The 23,285-nt window shown below is 40.2% G+C and overlaps 1 long non-coding RNA gene across 1 annotated transcript; it reads right to left on the bottom strand.

Moving 5' to 3' along the window:
- Positions 1 to 23,233, bottom strand: LOC143329996 (uncharacterized). Its single transcript, XR_013077924.1, has 2 exons — positions 21,240 to 23,233; positions 1 to 19,789 (listed from the first exon to the last, which is right to left on the bottom strand). It is a non-coding gene; the product is annotated as an uncharacterized LOC143329996 (long non-coding RNA).
- Positions 23,234 to 23,285: the final 52 nt, after the last annotated feature.

The raw sequence follows: 23,285 nt of genomic DNA on the forward strand, positions 1-23,285 counted from the left end.
GACAGTTTCAAATTTTATTTCTCCAGTGTGCAGACATATCAGTGAAATGATGGTGTGTGTATACATTTGAACTTTTAAAACAAGTTAGTGTTGGAGGTTAACTCAAAAACTGTAAACAATGTACCTGGAAGCATCTCTGGAGCACCAGCTGTCAGCCACAGTTTGGCACCACCAGGGTGGTCTGAGTACACTCAGTGGTTGGTTTGGCTGATTGTGAGTGGTCAGCTTTGCTTCAGCAGCACGATCAATACTGGAGGTTTCAGCTAGAGTCTTAACTCCAATATTTACGTGCTGCTACAGTAAGGCAACCAGGAAATGAGAAAGGCAAACTGAACCAACTTTTTTTTTTCCCCCTTCTTAATCATCAGAAAAACAACTGTCTGTGTGGCATTAATTCAGACAGTGGAGATTATGTGCAACCGTGACAGTTCACAAGTCAGCTTCAATCAATCAAATGTGCAACAGGTTGAAGAGCTGCAAGGTGACAGGCAGGTTGTATATTCAGGCTTTACGGCGGCAGCACAGCATGGCCTGCATCTCAGTGTAACCCACAAACCATTCCGTGCTGCTACAGCATCGCCAGAGCGTCAGTCGGTCTCTTTGCTTCAGAATCTTGCCATCTTCAATATTATTTGCACACTCTCCATCCTCCAGACTTCTGGTCCAAACCACGCGTTCACGGATGGGTACAGACTTATCACCTATCATTTATCTACCTAAAGACGTTCAGATGATCAGCAGCATCTTCTGTCCACTCCTAAAGCAGGCAAGGAGGCTCACCACCTGAAACACACATACGCACAAAAAGAAATTGCAGTTTAATGTTATTCTGAGGTCAGCTTCTCAAAATTGCAGTTAAGCAACAACGTGCAATATATGGCCAAAAGTATTTGTGCAACAGAGTGTTACACTCACGTGAGGCTTTTTAACATCTCACTTTAAAAGAATGGGGAATCACTCCTTTCATGTAACAGCCTGCACTGTTCTGGGAAAACTTTGCACGAGATTTTGAAACCTTGCTGCAGAGATTTGCACCACTGAGCTGCTATGTGAGGTTGGGCGCTGATGTTGGTTGTCACTCAACATCACCTGGCTCAATGTCAGCTTTCAATTTATCCCAAAGCTGTTGGATTAGGTTGAGGTCAGGGCTCTTTCCAGGCCAGTGAAGTTTGTCCACACCAAATTTAGAAAAAAAAACAAAACATTTCTTTATAGATCTTGCTTAATGCACACTGTCATGCTGAAACGTGAAAGGGCCTCTCCCAAACTGCTGCCTCAACACTGGAAGCACACGGTTGTCTACGATATGTTGGGACAATAAGATTCCCCTTAATTGGAACCAAGCAGCTGAGGGATGGGGTTGTTCACATACTGGCTGTATAGTGTACTCAAGTAATTTCACATCTTGAGTCCAAAGATTTCTGCAGACTCCTTCTGTAATAAAGTCAAATGCAATAACTGATTGTATTTTTGTAGAAATAACACAGCTGTTTGACCTGGTCAAAATATTATATTATTATATTAGTGCTATTGATAGGTGCTCTATAGACACCTGAGTGTAAAGTGAGCATTTTTGTCTGAGGTACAAAGATTGTTTCCTGTCAGAGGGAGCGTGTATTACCTCATTCAGTGATTCACACTCTTAGGTTTCAAAGATAACTACTGCTCCATTGTACTCAGCTAAGTGTGCACTCAACAGGAACTACTGCTCTGAACCAGAAAAAAAATTCAGGCAATTATATTCATATGTACACATACTATACATATGATAATTTCACTGTGGCAAAACAAACATCTGTTTTTGAAAAAGGCACTTTAACCCTTTTGATGAAGCAAGAGAGTCAAGTTATTGGGGAGACTGCAAATACCAAGTTTGCACAAGTGACAAGAAAAATGTCTGCTCAAGTGTCATTTAGCAAATCGCTGAAATCCGACCAACATCAGAGGTGTTGTTCAACAGCTGACCTCACATGGAAGAAAGCAATTCAAGGACAGAATTAGCCCACTGGAGGAGTCAATCAAGTACCATAAAAAGGAGCAGTTATAGCAATGTCAACTTTTCCAGAAAGATGTAACCTGGTTAACATGACCAAAATATTTAAATCTCAAAACAAAATCTCCTTTCAAAAAACCTACTTTTTAAGCAAAAGTCTTAAAGCAAACTTCATTCTAGTAATAATCCTCTACAACACTGGGTCCAACGGATGTGTTGCCACTAGAGGTCTCAATGGACCTGTGATAATGACCTTGGTCTGAAATGGACCTGATACCCTGAACCTAATAACATCTCTAACTTACTTTCCTTACAAAAAGACATTGACAAGATGTGCAGTCCTCCCAGTGCAGCTTTCTCCCACTCTCTCTCTCTCTCTCTCTCACACACACACACACACACACACACACACACACTCACACACACTCACACACACTCACACACACTCACACACACTCACTCCAGTGAAGCTCAGAGAAAATGTCTTGGGAAAATTATATGGGGGGAAGAAAAAGAAAAAAAAAAAAAGTAATTTCATTAATTTGCTTGAGAATGGTAACAGTTTAATTTGTGGCTTTTATTTTTCTGACCAAGTTATATTTTTGTTAGGTGGTAAAGAAACTGCAACCACAAATTAAAAAAAGAAAGAAAGATAAGATTTGAGGGTCACCTGCACAAGCCTATTGCTTTCATCAGTTATACTGTCACACAAACTAACACAGAAGCTAAACACTGGGAAAATATGTCTGAATTTCATTATTTCTTACAATTGTGAAGTTTTTGGAAGCTGACTTAACTTTGGATGTTTGGATGAAATACCAAAAGGCAGTTTTCAAAATGGTCCTTTCTCTTATTTACATGCAACAATAACATAATCAACCAGAAACAGAACCACAAACTGTTCACTATTAAAGACTCCACATCTCAAGCATCAGTGGACTGAAGTCAGTCTAGAACACCTGTGGTATGCTTTTGAAAAACGGTAGGCAGTTACATTGACAGTGCAACTGCTGGAATAAAATTTTCATCAAGTATGTTATGCATACATGTTATGCTGCTAAAAGTTTTCATCAACTTCACTTCCAGTGCGTCATTACCTACATGTCTCTCTGTTCGAAGGCTTCATCTTCTAAAAGCCTCTGTGATACCACCTCCACTGTCTGGCAAAGGCTTCGTCACTGATAAGATTTGCACTCTTATGCCAATTAATACTATGTGCAATGACAATAAAATACTTAAAAAAAAATTCTAAGATGCACATTGCATAATTACTTATAACACAGGATTTGGCACATTTTTAGCTTTAAGGCAAAACACATAATCGTAGGCGATGGAAATAAATGACAACCACTGTAATTTGTTAGGTATGCAAAGGAAAGGAACACAGGTGCAAAAACGTTGTCTACAGTCACACACACCTGACAGTGACAAGAGGGTAGGAACACAGCGAGGACTGGTGAGTGCAGTGCTCTAGTAAATTTATTTGAAGTGTGTGTGTGTGTGTGTGTGTGTGTGAGAGTGTGTGTGTGTGTGTGTGTAGATGCCTGACCCTTTTAAAGTATGGATGATGACATATATGGCCGACTTAAAAAAGATCTCTGACAACCACAGCATAGACAATATTACAAACTAAATGAAGCAATTTCGTACCAAAACAAGTTTACATCTAGTGCAAATTTAACATTTCCAGTCTCTGGGAAATACACACTTTGCACAAAATTTGCAAAGCCATTGCAAAATTTGTACAAAATTTACACCGCCTAAACAACAACTTATTATTTTAAAAAATGAATGTTACTTGATAACTGATGCTGTTAAATTGGTATAATCCACTTTGTAGGGAACATTTAGTTTTGAGTTTAAAATACTGCACAAGGCCACAAAAAGCCAACTAATTATACTCATGACATTTGATACATCACACACCACAAGTTATACTGTGGTGAATTTACAACTTCACATCAGGGGGGTATAACTGTCAGATGTGTGGGGCATGTCAAAATCTCCTTGTATTAGCCCTGGGGTAATAGGGTCCATGTCCCCTGCCAAAGAAGAGGGCATAACAACAACTAATGGAAGCAGTGCCTAATAAAATTATGTGAGCAACAAGAAAAATAAATAAATAAATTAAATTAAATTAAATTAAATTTAAAAAAAAATCTTAAAAATCAATTCACAGTTTGTTAGATAAAACTTTCACACTGGCTGGTTTCAGCTCTTCTGGGATTTGCAGAATTTCATATCTTTCTAAACTAAATCACCTCTTTTAGCTGTTAAGATAAATAAGAAATCTAAAAACATGAATGGACTTGTTGAAAGTTGCAAGTGGTGTTTGTCATAATTTCAAACATTTGAATAATGAATTAATGATAAATAAACAAAAACTTGCAGTATGCTGCATGTGTAAGCATGCTGTGTATCTACACGAAGCAAAGTGGAAAAACATGGGAAACACACAACATACACCAATTTGGATTCACATACCCATAATTTGCCCAATCATTTCCTTATCTTCCATGTCATGTGCACATGTTTTTTTTTTTTAAGCCAATTCATGCAGAGGTAATATTGCATGAATTAAACTGAGGTGGAGGTCATGAAACAACTGCTTTAGCCTTTCCAACCATATAAATTACTTAACAAAAATGCACAAAGGAACTAATCAGGTAAGCTTTTTATTTTTCTTTCGAGAATTTCTTTACAGGTCTAGGTGGAATTATTCACATCAATGACTCTAACCTCTCCCCATTTTCCTCCCTCTCCTTTTAGGAAGCATGCCCAGACATGTCACCTTCACTGCTCAGCCTTTTTAACCCCTTCCTACAACATTTGCTCCTCATACAATGGCCTCAAAGAGTCACCTGACCCCAAGGTTGAAGGTCAAGTAACCTCCTACACCACATCGGGTACAGGGACGTAGACATGACAACTCATCACCTCCCCAGAAGTGATCTGGGCCGGCCTCTTCTGGTCTGTGTTACACCGTCTTCTGCCTGTATAAGCACAAACTAAAGGGAGATCTACAATGACATAGCAAACTGTGGGGGAGGGGAAAAACAAAACAAAACAAAACAAAACAAAAAACTGAATGGCAATCATGCTTATCCACAACAAAAGATCTATGCAAATTGGAGTTTCTCATTGTGTTCATGAAGCATTCTATCTTTAGCCTTCGAGACATGGAAGGAAACTCCTCCAAGTTAAATATCTGCAGACAAGAACACCTAGTTTGAAAGCACCACCAATTTAAAAACATTACTGATCGATACTAGCTTCAGAATATATTTAGGCAGCAATCTAGAATACAATGATGGCAAAAGTAGCTACACTGTTTCTTTTCACTGTGGCATGAAAGCAACATATATTCATACACAATTACAAATCCATGACTTAAAAATTTTAAGCCAGATAAACACCAGGTAACAGGCTAGCCAAATCATTGTTGTTTTGTGTTTGGCAAACCAAGTAGACAGTACAAATATGCTATGTTCACTGTGCCACAACTTTATAAGGTGGAATAAAATGTTTCATCACCTGCTGGCACAGGGTGAGATACCAATGCTAGTAAATGCAAATACAAAACCAATTCATCCATAATAATAAAGCAACCAACTGTGATGACACATCAATAATGGTAAAAACAAATATCACCTTTTACCAAAAATACTTTTGAGAGGGCGTGTAAGTGTAAAAGCCATCCAGGAGGTGATGAATCGTTTTATTGTTCATTGCAGACCAGGGATGCTACCTATAAAGACCTCCTCTGTTCCATACAAACACCAGTACTGTAATGGTAATGGTATGTGTTAATCCTAGAAAAACCTGTTACATTTGCTCACCCAGCAAAACATGTCCAGCATAGCACAGGCAGAGTTACTGGGATTCCCTGGAAGCTACAGTCCTGTCTTGTCAAATGAATTACACAGAACTCCAGACACGTGGAAACACATACCTGGGATCAACAAGAGAATAAACCTATTTCACAGGACAACACTGGCAGATATGTGAGAGTGACGTCCCAGTCATTCTTGCACTCTACAGGTATACGCAACCCCTCTATTTACAGTCAGGTGTGAGTGTGACAGATGGACTCTTCACACTTCAGGTAAACAATCTATACCAGTGACTAAAATTATGTGGAACACTGGATTGGAAATTAAGTTTTGATTTGATTAAATACATGAAAAGCATGATGTAACCTATGTCTAAAACTGGAATGGTGAAAGCGCAACAATCATCTAGCATATGAAGTAATGTTTATTATGATTCACTGTACTGTTTTTAATTATTTAGTGGGAGTAGGTCTCACAACAGGACAGTGCAAGTCTTTGAAGGTTTAATAATAGTTCAAAGACATTTTAAACACTTCCACTGAAGGGGTGGACCACAGTATATGGCTCCCCCATAACCAACAGCAGTGTGTGTCATCTAAACACAGCAGTGTGTCCACAATGTGTCTGGTCAAATATTTAATCTGAACACAATTGTTGTACCTGCCACTACTGTATAAACAATACATTTTAATTCAACATTGCACATTCCTCAACAAAATAATTTCTGATCTCTCCAGTTATTTACTACTTAATTTCGACCATCTCAAGCTTCCTCCTACTGCCATGAAAGCCAGAGCAGCAATAAACAGGATACAGACAAGCAGTACACTGTGATGCAATTTCAAAAGTACGACCTGAGGACATGATTTACACTTGACCAAAAGCAAGAAACTAATTTTTAAAAAAAATGAAAAGAAAAAGGCAACAAGTTTTGATAACTACCACAACCTTTAACGTGACCACCACAGCTTGCTTCATTACACATCTTACAGAACCACCAGTAAGACTGAAATTAGGATCCTAGTCAGTGTGTATGTTGTATGAACATGCACACATAAGCAAGAGGGGTAAAAGAGGAAGCAAAGTGTGAGAGTTGAATGGCACACCCATACACTTATGCACCAATTACACAAACACAGACTATACTTGTTTTTGTTTTTTTTTTGTACGTATTCCAGCTGAAATGCCTAGGTTGACTTCAGATACAAACATTACTCTGGTTCACAGTGTAAACAATGTGTGTTAAATACACATCGCAACCAAAATTTTTCCTTCTAAAAATAATGAGGCTTTCCAAAGGCTTCACATTTTGTTGTTAACAATGTCAATTCAGTTTACATGCTACCATTTTTTTAAAATAAATAAATAAATGAATGAAAGTGTATTATGACTCTTTTGTATGTCAGGGTCCAAACTTAAATTAATTACAAGCAAATACAGGAATTAATAATTTCACTGATGATTTCACCACATTCTTTGCAAGGTTTGATCTATCTGCAACTGTTAGGGCGGTTACAATGACACACCAACAGATCAACATTAGCTGCAGCCCAAAATTCAAAATTATGTATGCTGATATTACTGTTAAAAATGCATCAAATTAGGTGTTTTATGCAAACTTTTAAAACTGACCAGACAAGGCATTGTTGTGTTGTTATCTGGTCTCTCTGCACTCAAGTACAGCATCTGACTGGGGGCAGAGGGTGAGGGGTTACCTGCTTACCAAGTTAAGCCTACTAACACAAAAGTACACAAACAAGGGACCAATATTTTACAATCATAAAAATATTTCCAATCTAACTGCTTACAAGTTAATACTTTGGGCTAATCTAGCACCCTCAGGTGAAAAAAAGGCTGGTGCAGCAGAAATGAAAACACCACGTGTGTATAGTCAGAGGAGGCATACTCTTGCTATGTCAGATCTTACTGCCGGTGCTGTTGCAGGTTATCATATTACTACCTAAAATTTAATTATCAAGCAGAGACTTCACCAACACTGTAACAGGTGACATATTTGCTTTAAACGTGCTATCCACATCCATAAGAACTTCTGTCACTACATCAAACAATAACAATGGAGTCTGCAATTTTTTGAGTGCAGCTACAGAGGCACAAAAGATCAGATTTTTTAGAGAAGTTACTGTTTGAAAAATTACTAGCATTTTAAGCTGCTAATATTCCACCTATACATACCAATGTTCGCAGCAAATGATCTTACTTTAGCAGGTCAAAAAATTCCACTAACTTCTTCAACTAAACCAGATTTAATGAACATGTGGTGGAGTATACACAAACCATGACAGCAGTAACTGACAATTATTTAATAACGTCAGTACCACCTTCATTTACTCAGTTTAAGATTTTCACCATTTTACTGAAACAGGTGCAAGCTCCAGTGCACTACAGAGTTGCATGCAGTGGCTACTGTATGCAAAAATCAAAGCTAATGCAAAACATGCTTATAAGAAGCATGCAACCCTGGCACCCTGCTGCCAGTGTTATCAGCCTTAATTTGATGGATCAATGCCACATGCAAAATAAACAGACACTTATTTTCACAAAAGATCAAATCCAAATTTAAGGTTTACCTAGATCAACCAATATCTAAATTATTCCAGAACTTAAATTATGTTTGCAAGAGAAATGACTGATGCAAATAAAATAATTTGACAACTTCTATTTCATGCTGCTAAGGTACAGAACTGAAACCAAAGCCAGCTTTTGGAAAATAACCAACAAGACCCGTGAAAACCTGTTCCATCACTGCAAATTTGAATACTATAAAGTTTGTGCTGAGTGGTGCAGAAAGAAGGAAGAGAAGGGTGGGGGTTCTCTGCAGCCTGGCTACAACACATGTGAGCAAGTACAAGAAGAGAGGCACAGTTTCACCAGGAAATGGGGGTGGGAGCCCATTTTGCCGGAGGGGTCTGAGAAGACAGAATGATGAGTCACAGAATGTCATGCTAACAGTCTGAAACAGCACAACGGAGCTCTGCAAGGAGAGTGAAAAGGCAAATACCAGAGAACGGAGGGGAGACATAGACCTGTAGCATTTTAAGGAGGTTAACTGTAAAAACAACAGAAATAAAAACTGTTAAAATACACCGGTACTAATTTGACAAGTGCATACATGTAGCGTAAACAGTACTGGAATGCCTCATCAGAAGAATATGAGCCCAATATTTACACCTATTTCACTGTAGTAGATACACATTCTAAAACTAGGTAACTGCTGTGTAAAAGTTTATATATTACTAAGATTTGTGGTCATAAGTTTTCTCTTTGACATAGCGCTACCTCGTCTTTTCTACAGATTAGATCTGACATTCAAATCTGTAGTTTCTATAAAACAAAAGAATCAGCAATAAGCACACACACTGCAGTAGATATTGTAGAACTGATGGCAAAAAATCATCAGGTAAATAATCACTAACGCTGCCTCAACTGAAACATTAAGTAGTGTCTCTAACATGTGTATTTTAGCCTATTTCCATTCTAATAAATACACTACCACTATGAATCATAACTTTTTTGTGATTTGATGTGATTTTTTTTTTTAGAGCTACACTCTATCAAGCATTCAGTAATATCTTTATCCATTTAAGGTACTAGAGCAGTTTTACTTCCCATCTTTATAACTGTTAACAGCTATCTGACCGAATTCACACAAAGACAAGGAGACAGTTTGAACTATTAGCATAAAATAAGCAGGCAGATGTACTTAGTTTGTCAGTATAGCAAGCATACACACATAAACCTGAGTCGCAACATCCAAGATGTGAATTTCTCCCATAAAAACGATTACATATTTAAATTTGAATAATTACATTTTCCATACACTACTGCCCATACTATCTGGTGGCATGAAAAATATTTCAAGACACATCCCAACTTGGTGTAGGGTTTTTTTTTTTTGCACTGTGGACCAATTTATCAAAAAGCTTTTTTTTTTTTAATGCAAATGATCAATACATTTTTTTTAACATTGTGTGTGCATGACATAATGGAGCATGAAAACACCACCACACAAAAAGAGTATGATGGAAACTTGGGTTAATATAAATTGTCCACCTATTTTAAATACACCATGTGGTTAACAATAAATATCAACAAACGTACTTATTCCTAAAGCAGATAAGGACATGTCTGTCATGTTTTTCAGTTATCATACATTCATTGTGTTTCACACACCCACAAATAGAAGTTTTCTTGCCAGTCAGACACATCAGCAACTTCCTCCTCCTCTTCTTTGCTCTGCTATGCGGCTGTGAAAGGTCTTTCCCTCATATCATATTAGCTAATTTCCCACCGAGTGAATACCCTTAAAAATAAACAAAATCTAACTATGAGGTGGGCAGTTTCATCATATGCTGCCCCACTTTTACCACAGTTGTTATACTAAGGGTACAATCTGCAATTTCAGCACAGAAAACTATGCCTAAGACAATGGTATTTAGTTACATTTCCACTCAGGTCATGGATATCTAATTGGAGTGAAAACACAAGTCTTAATGTTACTGTAGCAGAATATGTATGGCAAAATAAGAAGCCTGGAAAATTGCTATTAGTAAGAACAATGTCATTTGTGACTGGACCATGGGGGTGGGGTAGGAGGGTTTGCAGGGAAAGGAAAAACGTCTACCTCACTTTCTCAACACAGTTAATTTGAATGAGACCTCTTTTTTTTTAATTTAAACATAGGACTTGATAGTGCGGACATATATTTGTTTAAATTAATGCAACACCGTAAAAGATAAGAAGGCCTCACATTATGTAACACGTTAAACCGATCTCTACTTTGAAGGAAGTAGAAGGGGCGGGTTTAGACGCACAATTATATGGAGCCTCTCTTGTGCTTTATTAGTCAAGTAGTCTGTTCATGATGAGAAGCATAAGGCAGCATAAAACACCACATATACAAGCTCTCCAGTAATTAATGTCTAGGTCCGGTTGGTCACTCTTTACTAAACCGATTAGTCCACGCAGAGGTTTTTTCCCCTTCAATGTACTTGAATTTAATCAGGGTCCAGGGCACACAGAAAGTGGAGTGAGGCTAGTATGAGAGGAAAAAAAAAGAACACAGAAAGCAACGACTGAAAACCCACGATCAACCAAAACCCAACATTACAGCGAGCCACGAGCAGCGCCCCAACTAACAATACAACTCTTATTTTTAATAACTAACGTTAATTCAACTTCAACTGCATCATTTGTGGCTTTGACAGCCATTCGTCTGACGTTCAACGGATCTATCAAAAGTTAAACCATCAGAAGCTGCGATCTATGATTGTCACTGGGCAGAGATCGATTGATCACTTAACATGAAGGTAAGATATTCAAATCTGTTTGAATACGAACAGGCATGAACGATTGATAAGACTAAGTCAATTACATTAACACACGAGCTGCTCTGGTAACGTTAAGACCACAAATAACGTTGCACGTTAAACAACCACCTCACTACACTGATAGGAAAATAAAACAAACTTCGTCATTACTGAGTGCATCACTACGTGTAAGGTCAAACAGCGATATAATGACAAACTTACCGGGTGTTTTCAATCCAAAACCGCTTGCAACGAAGCGTATGCTATTTACCAGCTCGGACAAAAAGTCTGCTTTGGTTAACAAGCTTTGTAAAATTGAGTTACCACAAAAGGCACTGTGTCTGTCCCGGTCTCTCCTATTGATTTTTTCCCTCCGAAGCCAGTGTAGGTGCCGTGTGCATTTGTTGACACTGCCGACTGTGCTTCTCCTCTGCTCGAGCCTGGCTGCTTTTGCACATCCCGCTCAAAATTGGGCTCCAATGCCAAAAAAATAGTCCATTACAGTTCAACTTTGATTTATAGCCGTTAAGATAAGTGGCTTCTTCGTACAAAATAATTTTCCATCTTTTTATATTTTTCCCCCAAATATATCTGTCTCACCTCCTGGATAAACGGACCGCTGTATGGGCGCATTTTTTTTTTTTTTTACCGTTACAGCGCAGCGAAGTCAGAAATCCCTCTGTATGTGCTAGCACGCTAAGCTAGCAGGCTAGCTGCTACGAGTAGTAGAAGCTGGCAAAGCTGGCCAAATGGCTAACGTCTCCCCGCCACGGTCGCTCTCTCCTCTTTTCCACGTATTCTTCTCCATAAGTCCGATTATATTGTCCGATAAAAATCAATTTAAATACTTTGTGGCTTCTATTACCTGTGTTTCCATTGGAAGTACGTGCCGCCCCTCTCTAAAAGCGCAGTTTAATTTAGAGCGCTTGGTTTCTCCCCCGTCTCAGCGACCGCTTTCTATATTCGCAGCATCCTCTCTCCGCAGCTGCTGAGGCAATCGCTGCTCACTCGAAAATGGCGCCGAAAGATACACTCTCATTCAAATTCGATAGAGCCTCCCATTCTTCCTATTGGCTGAATGCAGAGTGGACTCCGCGCAGCTGATTGGACGCTGAAAATGCACTCTCGAATGATCTCGCAGCCCACGCAGCGTTCAACAGAGAGAGATACATTAACTCTTTCGGTCCCTCAACGTCTTTTACAGTAGTGCCAACAGCTAAAAACCTTACGTTAAAACTTGTTAAAACCAGGATTTTTCATACGAAATGAATGCCACGGTCCTTAGTAACAACTATGCACCATTAATTACACCATGTAGCTTTTATAGGTCACAAAATAAACCGTAAAAACTCCATGGTGATACAACATGAGACTGAGTGAAAACAAAAGAGCAATAAAATCGGTGGCATTATGAGGTGTCATAGACACACTATATTCCTAGATCAAAATTAATATTGTAGACATCTCAGAAATAGTGCAGTTGCATGAGATTCCTTGACTTAAAGTTATACCAAACATCATCTGTTGTCAAGTTTCTTACCCCTGGTGAATATAACTGAAGAATACAACTTTTATTGAAAGCTCTGCAGTCTGTACCTGCAAGCCTGATAAATGTCCATGGTACCAACTGAACTGAGCAAACTTCAAAAGCTCACTCCATTGCAATCCACTGCAATCGGCCCTGTGATTAAAATACACTGTTCTTCACTCAGATGACCCGGATACAAATGTATCTGCAGTCTGCTATTGCACTTTAAGCCACTGATTATTCCTAATCAAAGGCATCCTATTCGTGATAGAAAGTAACTAAATACATTTATTCAATTACTGTACTTTAGTATAATAGTGAGGTCCTTGTACTTGAGCATTTTCAGTTTCTGCGACTGTACACTCCACTACATTTTCACAGGCAAATATTGTACTTTTTACTCCACTATATACACTACATCTGACAGCTCCCAATCTTTTTGGGAACCACTGCTTTATGGGATCAAAGCAGTATCTGCTTGGGGCCCCTTGTCATGTTTCAGATGTCTATGAGTCATTAGCAATTCCACCAAAGAGACATTCCCTCTCAGAACTTGTCACATTGTTTCATTTGAATATAACTGCTTGAGGGTCAAAGGGGTCAAATTAGCTATTTAAATTATCCCTAGTTTCTTCTTTGCCTCTCTTCCATTACTCATGTCATGGCCACTCAGATTTATCTTGTGACTGTTTGATGCTTGAAGTACATTTTGCTGATAAAGCTGGATTTGGAATGTAGGGCTTGTACTTGTAATGCAGTATTTTCACATTGTTGTGTTGGTACTTGTGCTATGACCACTGCATCCTCTCTGTCTCTCTCCCTCTCTCCATACACACACACACACACACACACACACACACACACACACACACACACTCACACACACACACACACACACACACACACACACACACGTGTGTGTGTGTAAAGTTTTTCACATTAGGCACATGAAAAAGCATCGCTTTACGGGTGTATGAGATTGAAGAGAGTGCAATAGAATGCCATGAATGTCTATTCAAAATGTGTTCCTTATTTATAGAATGGGTACTTATCTGCAGTTTGCACAATGGCGCTTGTCTTGGAGTGACAGGCGTATCAAAAACAATCAAATAACAGCCAAATAAAATACATTATTGCCACCATAGATGACAGGGGTATAACATCTGCTCTGTGCGTATTATCAGGCCGAGAAGTAAAGAAATTGATGAGATTACTCCTAAGGCCAAGCAGATGCAAAGCAAATTATGAAGGATGTCAAGGAACAAAAAAGCAATAAAAGCCTGAAGTTTGAGTCAGTGAGGTAAAGGGGCTGCTTCAGTACAGAGGCTCTGTCAGCAGTTATGCTCTCCTTCCATGCACTTCTCAAACATAATGTGGGGTTGGGTTAAAGACACTCTCTCAGTCTTTTTTCTTCGTTTTTTTCACAGTTCGAATGAGGACATTCTTCAGCTTTCTTATCTTAAATTGCTGTAACATCATATTGCCCTCTCAAAATTTAATGAAGTTTCCTTTTCAGTTCCCCCATTTTGCAAATGTTTGACTGATGTGTTTTCCACACCTTTCAAAGGGACATGGATATCTGTGTTAAAAGAAACAAATTCCATAAGTACATTACATGTCATAACCACTGCTTGTCAATTGAAGATTAGCTTGGCAACACCACATGAGTACACAGGCACACACACACACACACACACACACACACACACACACACACACACACTGTAGTGTACATACAACGGCCAAAGCAGGCACGGGTTGGGCTCTGCCACAATAACCCTGCTGTTATCGCATCTACTGTAGCATAGTGTACCTCGGGCAAGATAAACAGAGACGGCCATTTCATCCCAATGCACACATAATAACAAAACATAACATTCACCTGCTATGTCAGTAGTTGGCTCCACCAGGGTACATTGGTAAAAGAATTAGATGCAACCTCCTATTAGCTTTAGGGTGTGCTTAAGTGAATAGAGGTCAATCTTTTAAACACAACTTTAACTGAGTTAATATTTCATCTTTTTAAAAATGTTTAAAGATGTTTTTTTACTTTTCAGTCGTGGTAATAGCTTTTTAAAACTTCACATTTGTTTTGTCCTCGTCGAGAAGCATATAACTTCTTTGCATTTCCGTGTGCGGTATAGTAAAAACATAATGTTTTTTGCTTTGGAGTACAAAAGCAGACTGGGAGAGAGAGGGCGCCCATTGTGTATGCATTCTGGTGTAGTGTGGACAATGGGGCGGAGAGGAAAAAAACACACTTGTTTACAGATAAACTGGTTTGGACAGGAAGCCAGTAAGGAGGAGCTCTGTGTTGTTAAACAGGCATGTGGAGAGGCAGGGATGAGCCAGCAAAAACACCACCGTGACCATAGGGAAGATCATGGTGCAGTTCTCAAAGACATCACACACACACACGCATACGCACACGCACACGCACACGCACACGCACACATACACTCTTGTATGTATGCATTCATATCTACAAACACACATTTGAAAATTAATATATTGTTGAAAACCTCTGGTTTTGTCACACTTTCAAAAAGATTACGCAGCAACCACTAGCCCTTCAATGACATGAACAGAAATTGTGGTTTGTTTAGTTTCACTATGACAAAAAATTAACAAGATAAAAAGACGCTCGTGGGTCCCTATTAGCTGTGCCAAACAGTAGTCAAGCTGAGCTCTGCTGAATACTATACAGTTCATCCTGCATTGTGTCACCGTCACATGAGCACACACTGCCTTCCATTAGGCAGGAGATCCTTATGACTCACGAAAACACAAGTCACATGTCACTACACAAATGAACCATGCTACTCAGACTGCTCTGTTATCCACAGCAGCTTTTCTGCGGGACCCAAATGAAATCACATCATAATACATCTCTTCATTAGGATGGTTGAGACAGAGAGGAGCTCTCCCTTGTCTTCTGGTAGACGAGCTGAACAAGAGCCACAGTGTCATGTATCGTGGTGTTTGGCCACAGCGGGCTAACCCGGCTGCAAAGTTGCCATGCTGGGGCAGTTTTAGTTCAATGTAATTTGATTTCATGTTAGATGACTTGCGTGCATGGTTGGCTGTTACAGTCAGCTGCTTCTCATTCAAGGAGGAGTTTTACGGATTTTTTTTTTCTCTCTCTCCCTCATGTGACTCAAAAGATGGCCTTTCACACCGACACCAGACATGGGACTGCATCACATCAAATGACAGCGAAATAAGACTTCAGATAAGAATAAGAAGAGCAAAATCTCAGCTCACAACGTACTTCAAGATCTTAAAAGCAAACCTTTTGATTTTACTGAAGTGAAGAAAGTCTCAACAAAGGACTGAATGACACCTTGAAAACACTCCAAAAGGTTGATTAAGGTGAGAGGTGAAATTAAACCAGGGATAAGCACCCATGTACCACAGAAGACTAACAGTTTGCAGCTTTAATGTCAGCTTAAGGCACCAGCAGGTGATTTCACTTCACTCTTATTGAAAGTGTGATATACATTTTGTCATGGGAGCATTATGTGTTGGCTGAAATGCGAGCATGCACACACTGTCAGCTCTCTGTAGTACATTGTTGCCAATCCCTAAACTAAATTAGCCATTACAAATGAACAAAGTGTGGAAAATCATTCCAACTTCTCTCACTGTATAGAGCTGAATTTAAGTTTTAAATGCAGTTTGTTCCACTCACTTTCTGAATTAAAGATGGCACACCAAGTATAACTAGAGGCTAAATTATTTCCTTTTGTCATTAAAAAAACATCTAATTGTTCAGTTCTTCATAGTAAATATCAATCTGAGTAAGCAGAGCTAATATTTGGACATATTTTGAAGTGGACACTAGAAGACAAAGTAAAGTAATGCATGCACAAAACAGTCCAGCAGTCAAAATGAGCAACAGTGCAAAACACAGTATAAGAGACTATGGGCTTACTATATTAACGTGGCCTATTCCCTCGTCTTGGTCTTTAGAAAACACAATGAGCCCCACTGAGAACTCCATACTAGAGAGAGACTCTCCATTGATGTCTCCTCGGTACCCCTCCCCCTCTCTCTATGAGACATCTGTAGCAGCTGCCCCCTTGTGCTCCTGTCAGCAGGGCAGAGTGTGTGTGTTTGCGTGTGTGTATGTACTAGTTGAGGTGGGGTTGGCTGGGAGGTTAGTGTGGGGCGTGTTATGACACCTCCCCCTTTGGAGGGGTCTGGCCCGCACACTTGTGGGACATCACATTTATCAATGGCTAATAGTCACTAGCAGGTCACCCTGAAAACACAACAGAGACCTCTGACCTCTTTTTAGCACAAAAGCTGAGAGGTGGTCACATTAGCCCATGGGCGCTACAAAAAGGGCATACACTCACACACAACTTCTTCTCATCTACATTTGCAGTCTGAAATGATAAAATATTTCTAATTATTTTGCTTTTTAAAAATCTTTGCCTTAACCTAATACAAGGACAAATGACATGTCTATCTTAAAAGAATAAAACAGACTCTTATAGCTGGGATTCACTATCACATGCTTGGCCAATAAGTTCAAAAATTACTGAACAAGAAGTCCATTTTATTTTGTATCTGTATAATCTTACAGATATTCTCACACATAGCAATTAAATTAAGCGAAAAGAATTCATAGATAAGTCTAAAATTACATTACAGAGGACAATTATGGGAAAAACTCTGCGAGCTGCATTGGTAACAAGGACAGACTGCAAGTGTTTAGTAGTAGAGACGGAGCGCAAGCTGGGGATGTTCCACTAAGAAATTCTTTGTTTGAGATTTCTCATAAAATTTTTGTATGTTAAGTATCAAAAGAATCAGCAAAGACTTCAATATAGAGACTGCAAACGCTGTGTAGTCTGGCAACACAGAGCTGTCGCTGACAAGATTCTCAAGAGCAGCTTGAATCGTGTTTTTGAACTCTGTTTTACAGATAACACCATCTATGAGGCTTTCTGTTTTCATATGTATTAAATGCTGCGTTTTCTGGACTAAATGTGGTGGCATTTGGAAAAAACAGCAAGAACAAAGAAACAAATACGTAGGATCTGACCACTAACTTCAGAGACATGTTTTACTGCATCGAGAGTCAAACATCCAGTGCTTTGGTTGGGGACTCTCAACCTGATGAGAGGCGTTCAATTCAAAGGAAACGATATCGCTATTTTTGAGACAGGTTTAAATCAACCAGAAAACATTCTTCGTGCTGCTTCCTGGTCTAGTAGTAATTTTTTTTTTTTTTTTATCTTATTGTCCACAACCCTCAGTATTTTTTTTTTCTTTATTGAGGCAGACTGCTGAGAGGGATTACAGAGAGGGCTAAAAACAAGCAAGATCTAATCCTAGGCATGCAGGTTTACAGAGAGGCCTAAAAGAATAAGTTTAGGAAGGCCAGTGTTAACAGCATTTTTTTTTTTTTTTTTGCCAGTGACGGAGGATGTTTTGTGCCCACAATCTTTATCTTTAAAGTGATGACGATTGTGGCAAAAAATAAAGCTAAGTACGATATGAACGGCAGCTTCACAACAGGATTAAGACTCTCCACTGAGGCCAGGATGGAAATAATATAAATAAATGATTAGTGTACAGTTTAATCAAATTTCTTTTTTCAAAAATCAGGTTCCAATCAGAGACAGGCTACCCCAAAACAATTACCTTACAAGAATCACATCAAAACGTCTTAGAAGACTGCTCAATGTCTGCACTATTTGCAAATTAATTTACCGCAGCATTGTTCTAATATGAGCTCCGGTGGAATAACAAAAGCATCCCAGCGGACTGCGCTACAAGACACTTTTAGTGGACATTTGTTTTTCTTACAGGATTAAATCTATACATTTTCTTCAATTTCTCATTTATTCTATCACATTTAGCACAATCTAGACCTATGCTGCGTTTAGATCACGACACGCACCGGCATTTTCCAGTCCAGAGAGCATTTAAATAACACTAAAGCCTTCAGCAGATTTCCTTAATTGCATTCATAAGGGTTGCGCAGCATGCCCATGCTCGTAGTGTACAAATATCAGCATTAAGATATCGTTTACAATTAGTGCTTGTTTTCAGCCCTGTGTCCAGAGACTGTTTAGAGGCAAACATTACGCACCAATTTCCACTGTAAGTGATACGTTTTGCACCCGTGGACTGAATTGTCTGGTCTGCACTTTAAATCAATTTTGAAAGTGTATGCAGTGTGATCGCTGGAATGACAAGAAAGATTCAAAAACAAAGCACATAGAGTATAAAGCCATCTATTTTTTTCCCCAATTCATAAACATAAATACTCATTAGGTGTCAGCTCATTACATTAGCTGATCTGAGACTCCATTGTCAGTATTTTTGTTTTGATAAGAGAGAAAACCGTTCCTTCATGATTCACTGTAGGCTGTAAGCTAGATTTATATGTCACCTATTGCAATGATCAATATACAGGTGACATTTATGTGACGCTAAAAACTGCCGCTTCACACTGGACTGTAGTTCTATGGCAAATATCACCCTGTTGTGAAGCCACAGCACAGTCGAGGCACTGTCGTATTTTCTAATGCTAGGAAAAAAAAGTGTTCAAGTTAGATGACATACGTTGAGCTAAACAGCCCAACATTCATTAAATGTTAGGCCAATATTTACATTAAGGGTAGAGACAATTGCAGCTCCTGGCTGCTGGTTTCAAGTACGCCGCCTGCATTTAATGATCTTATGCTTTCATGAAAAATAGTGTCACGAGTGGAGAGTGACTCCATTCTTACAGTGTGTGATATCAGAGCAGGTCTCACTGACACTAATACTGGTACTCTGAATCGATAGAAACTCTGAATGCAATCTTATGTAGAAGAGATGATTTCCATCGAAACTGAGGTGAAAAAAAGAAAACCTGCAGTCCACCTCAAGACTTTTTCTGAGCAGTGTCTCAATATTTCTTTTAAGTTTTCTCCTTTGCTGCAGCTTTTAGGCTCTGTCTAACAATTAACTTACATGTGTTCAAGCAAATTTGGAGAGCTGAGGCCAAGTGTCTACCTTAAAATGGACCAAATTTGCTGTTTTTTCACTTGGTCCTTGTAGGCGCTGAGGACAGGAGGACTGGGGACAGTTGGTGGCTTCACTGCTCCTGTATGGTTGCAAAAGAAAAAAAAAAATCTGTATCTTTAAACTACTGTATCATCAAGTCGACACTTTGCAAAAGGTTGCAGGTGTCACAGTGTCAGTGCTTCTGCTATAGACCCTCACATCACTAGTTTCCAGACATCTTGGGGGATCAGTAGACATTAATGGAGTAGGCTGCTGCTGAGAAATCTGTTGTAGCCTATGTATGAAAATTAGACAGCAGCCTTTTAAGTGTTCCCCAGCCAAGTGTTTTTAGCATTGAAACTGCAAGCACACTATTGACAGATACTCACATTTTCCATTGACACTCTAGAGGTTATATTAAATTATAGGTTACCTGACCATGCCTGCATTGTAATGACACAGTCATAAGCAGTGTTTAAGGCACACCTAACAGGATCTTTGCTACAGAGTGTGAACGTGCTCTGGAACTGTTGATGAGCTCTAAAAAAAACAAAACAAAACAAAAAAACAAAGAAGAAGAAAAAGAAAAAACAAATCAGAATTCAGGCTCCAAAGGCAAAACGAACCTATTCATTGTCCTGTTTCTGGACTACAAATTGAAAATCCCTGCGGAAGTCCCTCCCTCCACAGGCCGCTGTTGTACCTCGATGATGTAACCACTTTCCAAATATAGCGTGTTGCTGATGGCTAAGCGGCTCCCCCACTGGCCGAGGCCGCCGTCAGTCACGTGACGTCACCGCGATCGTGTTATTATTGTAAACAGCCCGCCTGCTCTCCACCGACGCTCTGTGCCGAGCCGACTACTCCATCCAGTCCTTTGTTCGTGCAGCGAAAACACCGACGCGACAAAGCACCGCGACCGTCCGCCCCAAACTGCGACTCACACCTCAAAAAGCAAAGTTAGACGCATCACCTGAAACCACGACACCAAAAGCTGTTTAATAAAATGATCGCGCCGGTGCTCCGTTGCGGGCATGTTGTTTGTTGATCACCAGGATCTTCATGCAACCGGCGACTGCTCAGGGCTGCTGCATGAATAACAATAATAAACTGGTGGCCCTGTGCTGGAGACTTGTCAATGCACAACACTGGGAGAGCGGCTGTTCACGTTCACCTCAGATAAACTGATTTCACGCTCACACTAGATGGACCGAACCTACAACCACAGTCTGTTGACAGCAGTGTAGTTAAAGCCTCGTTGTCAACGGCTCCGAGATGTCAGAATGTTGAAAAAAGATGACATACTTGTCATTTTGAAAGCAGCGTGCACGTCACATCCCACACAATGAATATATGGGCCTATAACTTATATTCTACCTCGGCAATTCGACAACCTTAAAGGGACTTTACTTTGTGCCCCGTGTCGCAGAGAATCGACCAAAACGACTTTATTTTTTGCATTGAGTGACACCGTACGGCAAACTCAACTAGTCGAGAGGCCACACAGCAAAAGTTGAAATGACTCCACCGAATGTGTTAATGGCACTTACTCGATAGCCTGGATGCCTTTCGGAGTGATCGACCGCGTCTCTCTCGCTGCCAGCCGGCCACCGGTGACACCCTCACCTCGACGTTTCCATCCAGGCAAGTTGACAACAAGCTTCCTTTCTCCGACTAAGTGCAGTTTCAGCAAAGCTTCAAGGAAGTTGTTTCTTTTGTTCCAGTATTTTTTGGTTGCGTCAATGTTGCGAAAAGGGGGGTGGGGGGGTGGAGGGGGCGAAGGCGGAGCGGTGGATACAGAGAGCGACCGAGAGAGAGAGAGGGAAAAAAAACATCTGAGCGCACCATAGCCTAGTTCGCACGCCTGGCCATTAACGCACAGAAAACCCCTCATCCAAATCCGCGATAAACTCGTCTCATCAGCTCAGCTCACGTGTCCTGGACGACCAGCATCCCTTCAAAGTGAAATAGACAAGCTGCACAGTGCACGGTGCCCAGGTCCGATAGGCTGTCCAAGATCAGGCTACTACAGGTCGGTGCGCCCCGTGCGCGCGTAGAGGAACAGACACATTTGCGTAGCCGGGCCCGGTAACTTGGATTTCTTTTGCAGAACTACAGAGTCCGAGTCGCACACAGGCTTCCTTCCTTCCTTGCTTTCAATGGCGCTCGTAGGTTTTCTCTCTGCTACATCAACGAGCCAGTCTTCAAAACGAGAGCGCATGCAGCCTACACGCCTTTCGAATTCAAACTCGTGTGCCAGTTCCCGGACAGTGCAGGGCGGTAACGCGATGCGCAGTAACGCGTTACCACCGAAAAGGAGTTGCAGTATAGAGTTGCGATTTCCGTCCGCCGAAAAACTCTTTTGCTGTCACACAAAGTCACCTTTCCTTCAGCTTAAAACGCCGGACTGGAGCTGAGTAAATTTCCCAGCCATCCATTCAGGTTACTCGCTCTCTGTCACAGATAGGTGGCAAAAAGTTTACTCTATCTGAGTAGAAACTGGTTTTTATCAGACCAAAAAAAAAGACGGAGAGTCGATTTGGACATCTCTAACAGGCCAGGCTGGAATTTCCTGCTCTCTGGCGGCAAAGGAAGGACCGTAAAGCAAAGCAACAAGTAACGAATGAGGCGTTTGCCCTCATGTTGTAGAAATTTGAAGCATGACTTCTCTTTGATGTAACGAGTCCGTCACCGTTCTTGGAACAGAGGGGAGGGAGAGCTGAGACGGCTTACTATGCAGAAATAGGATCATGTTGGTTCATCGGATAAAAAGGTGAGCTCCCTGTTTCCTCGCCGCTGTTACAGTAGCGTTGCGTCAGGAAGTTGTTGGTGTCAGTGAAGCCACCATCAAGACGCCCTTCTCTCCATCCAGCCTGACGACTATAGCAGCATATGCTTGGCAGAGAGCGCTTAGATCATTTCTATATCAAATGAAAAGCAGCCCGTACCCTCAGCGCCTAAATGCCCTTGAAAATATTTTGACCTCATCGCGCCAGAGGCTGTGGCAAAATGTTTGGTACGATAGAAATAAAGGGCTGCAGTTTTCAGCGAAGAGGAAGTTCTTTTCAAAGGTTGCAGATGAATTAAAAAAAACAACAGTGGGGGGGAAATGCAGCTCTGATGAGTGTGGTAGCTTGAAAGAAGAGCGTTTATAAAACGAGTTCATGAGAGATATTCCTGCTGCACATACACTGCAGGCCCGCCGCTTTCAGGCCTACTGAAGACATATCCCGGCTTTACAAACTCTTTTGAAGCTTTGTGAAATTGAATGCAAAGCATAAACACATGCCGGTGGACGCATTTTTTTTTAATTTAATTTAATTTTTTCTGGGAGATCCTTGAAAAGCAAGTCCAGAATGAGCCCATTACCTCACAGGCTGAGGCTAGCAATAAACTCCTAGTCTGCGTGCGTAAAAGGCACTGAACTCGCCTGGGAACTTCTGATTTGCGTAAAAGTCTGATGAGAAACATTTTGTATGTGCATGTAGGAATATATGAATAAAGATTCTATGTGTGACATAACAAAATATTACTTTTTGCAGAGTTTGCTCAATAGTCTACCCAGTCGTGCCATGTAAGCTTGTTTAAAGTAAGTG

Source organism: Chaetodon auriga, chromosome 13 (assembly GCF_051107435.1).
Source record: "Chaetodon auriga isolate fChaAug3 chromosome 13, fChaAug3.hap1, whole genome shotgun sequence".
NCBI classification, from domain to species: domain Eukaryota; kingdom Metazoa; phylum Chordata; class Actinopteri; order Chaetodontiformes; family Chaetodontidae; genus Chaetodon; species Chaetodon auriga.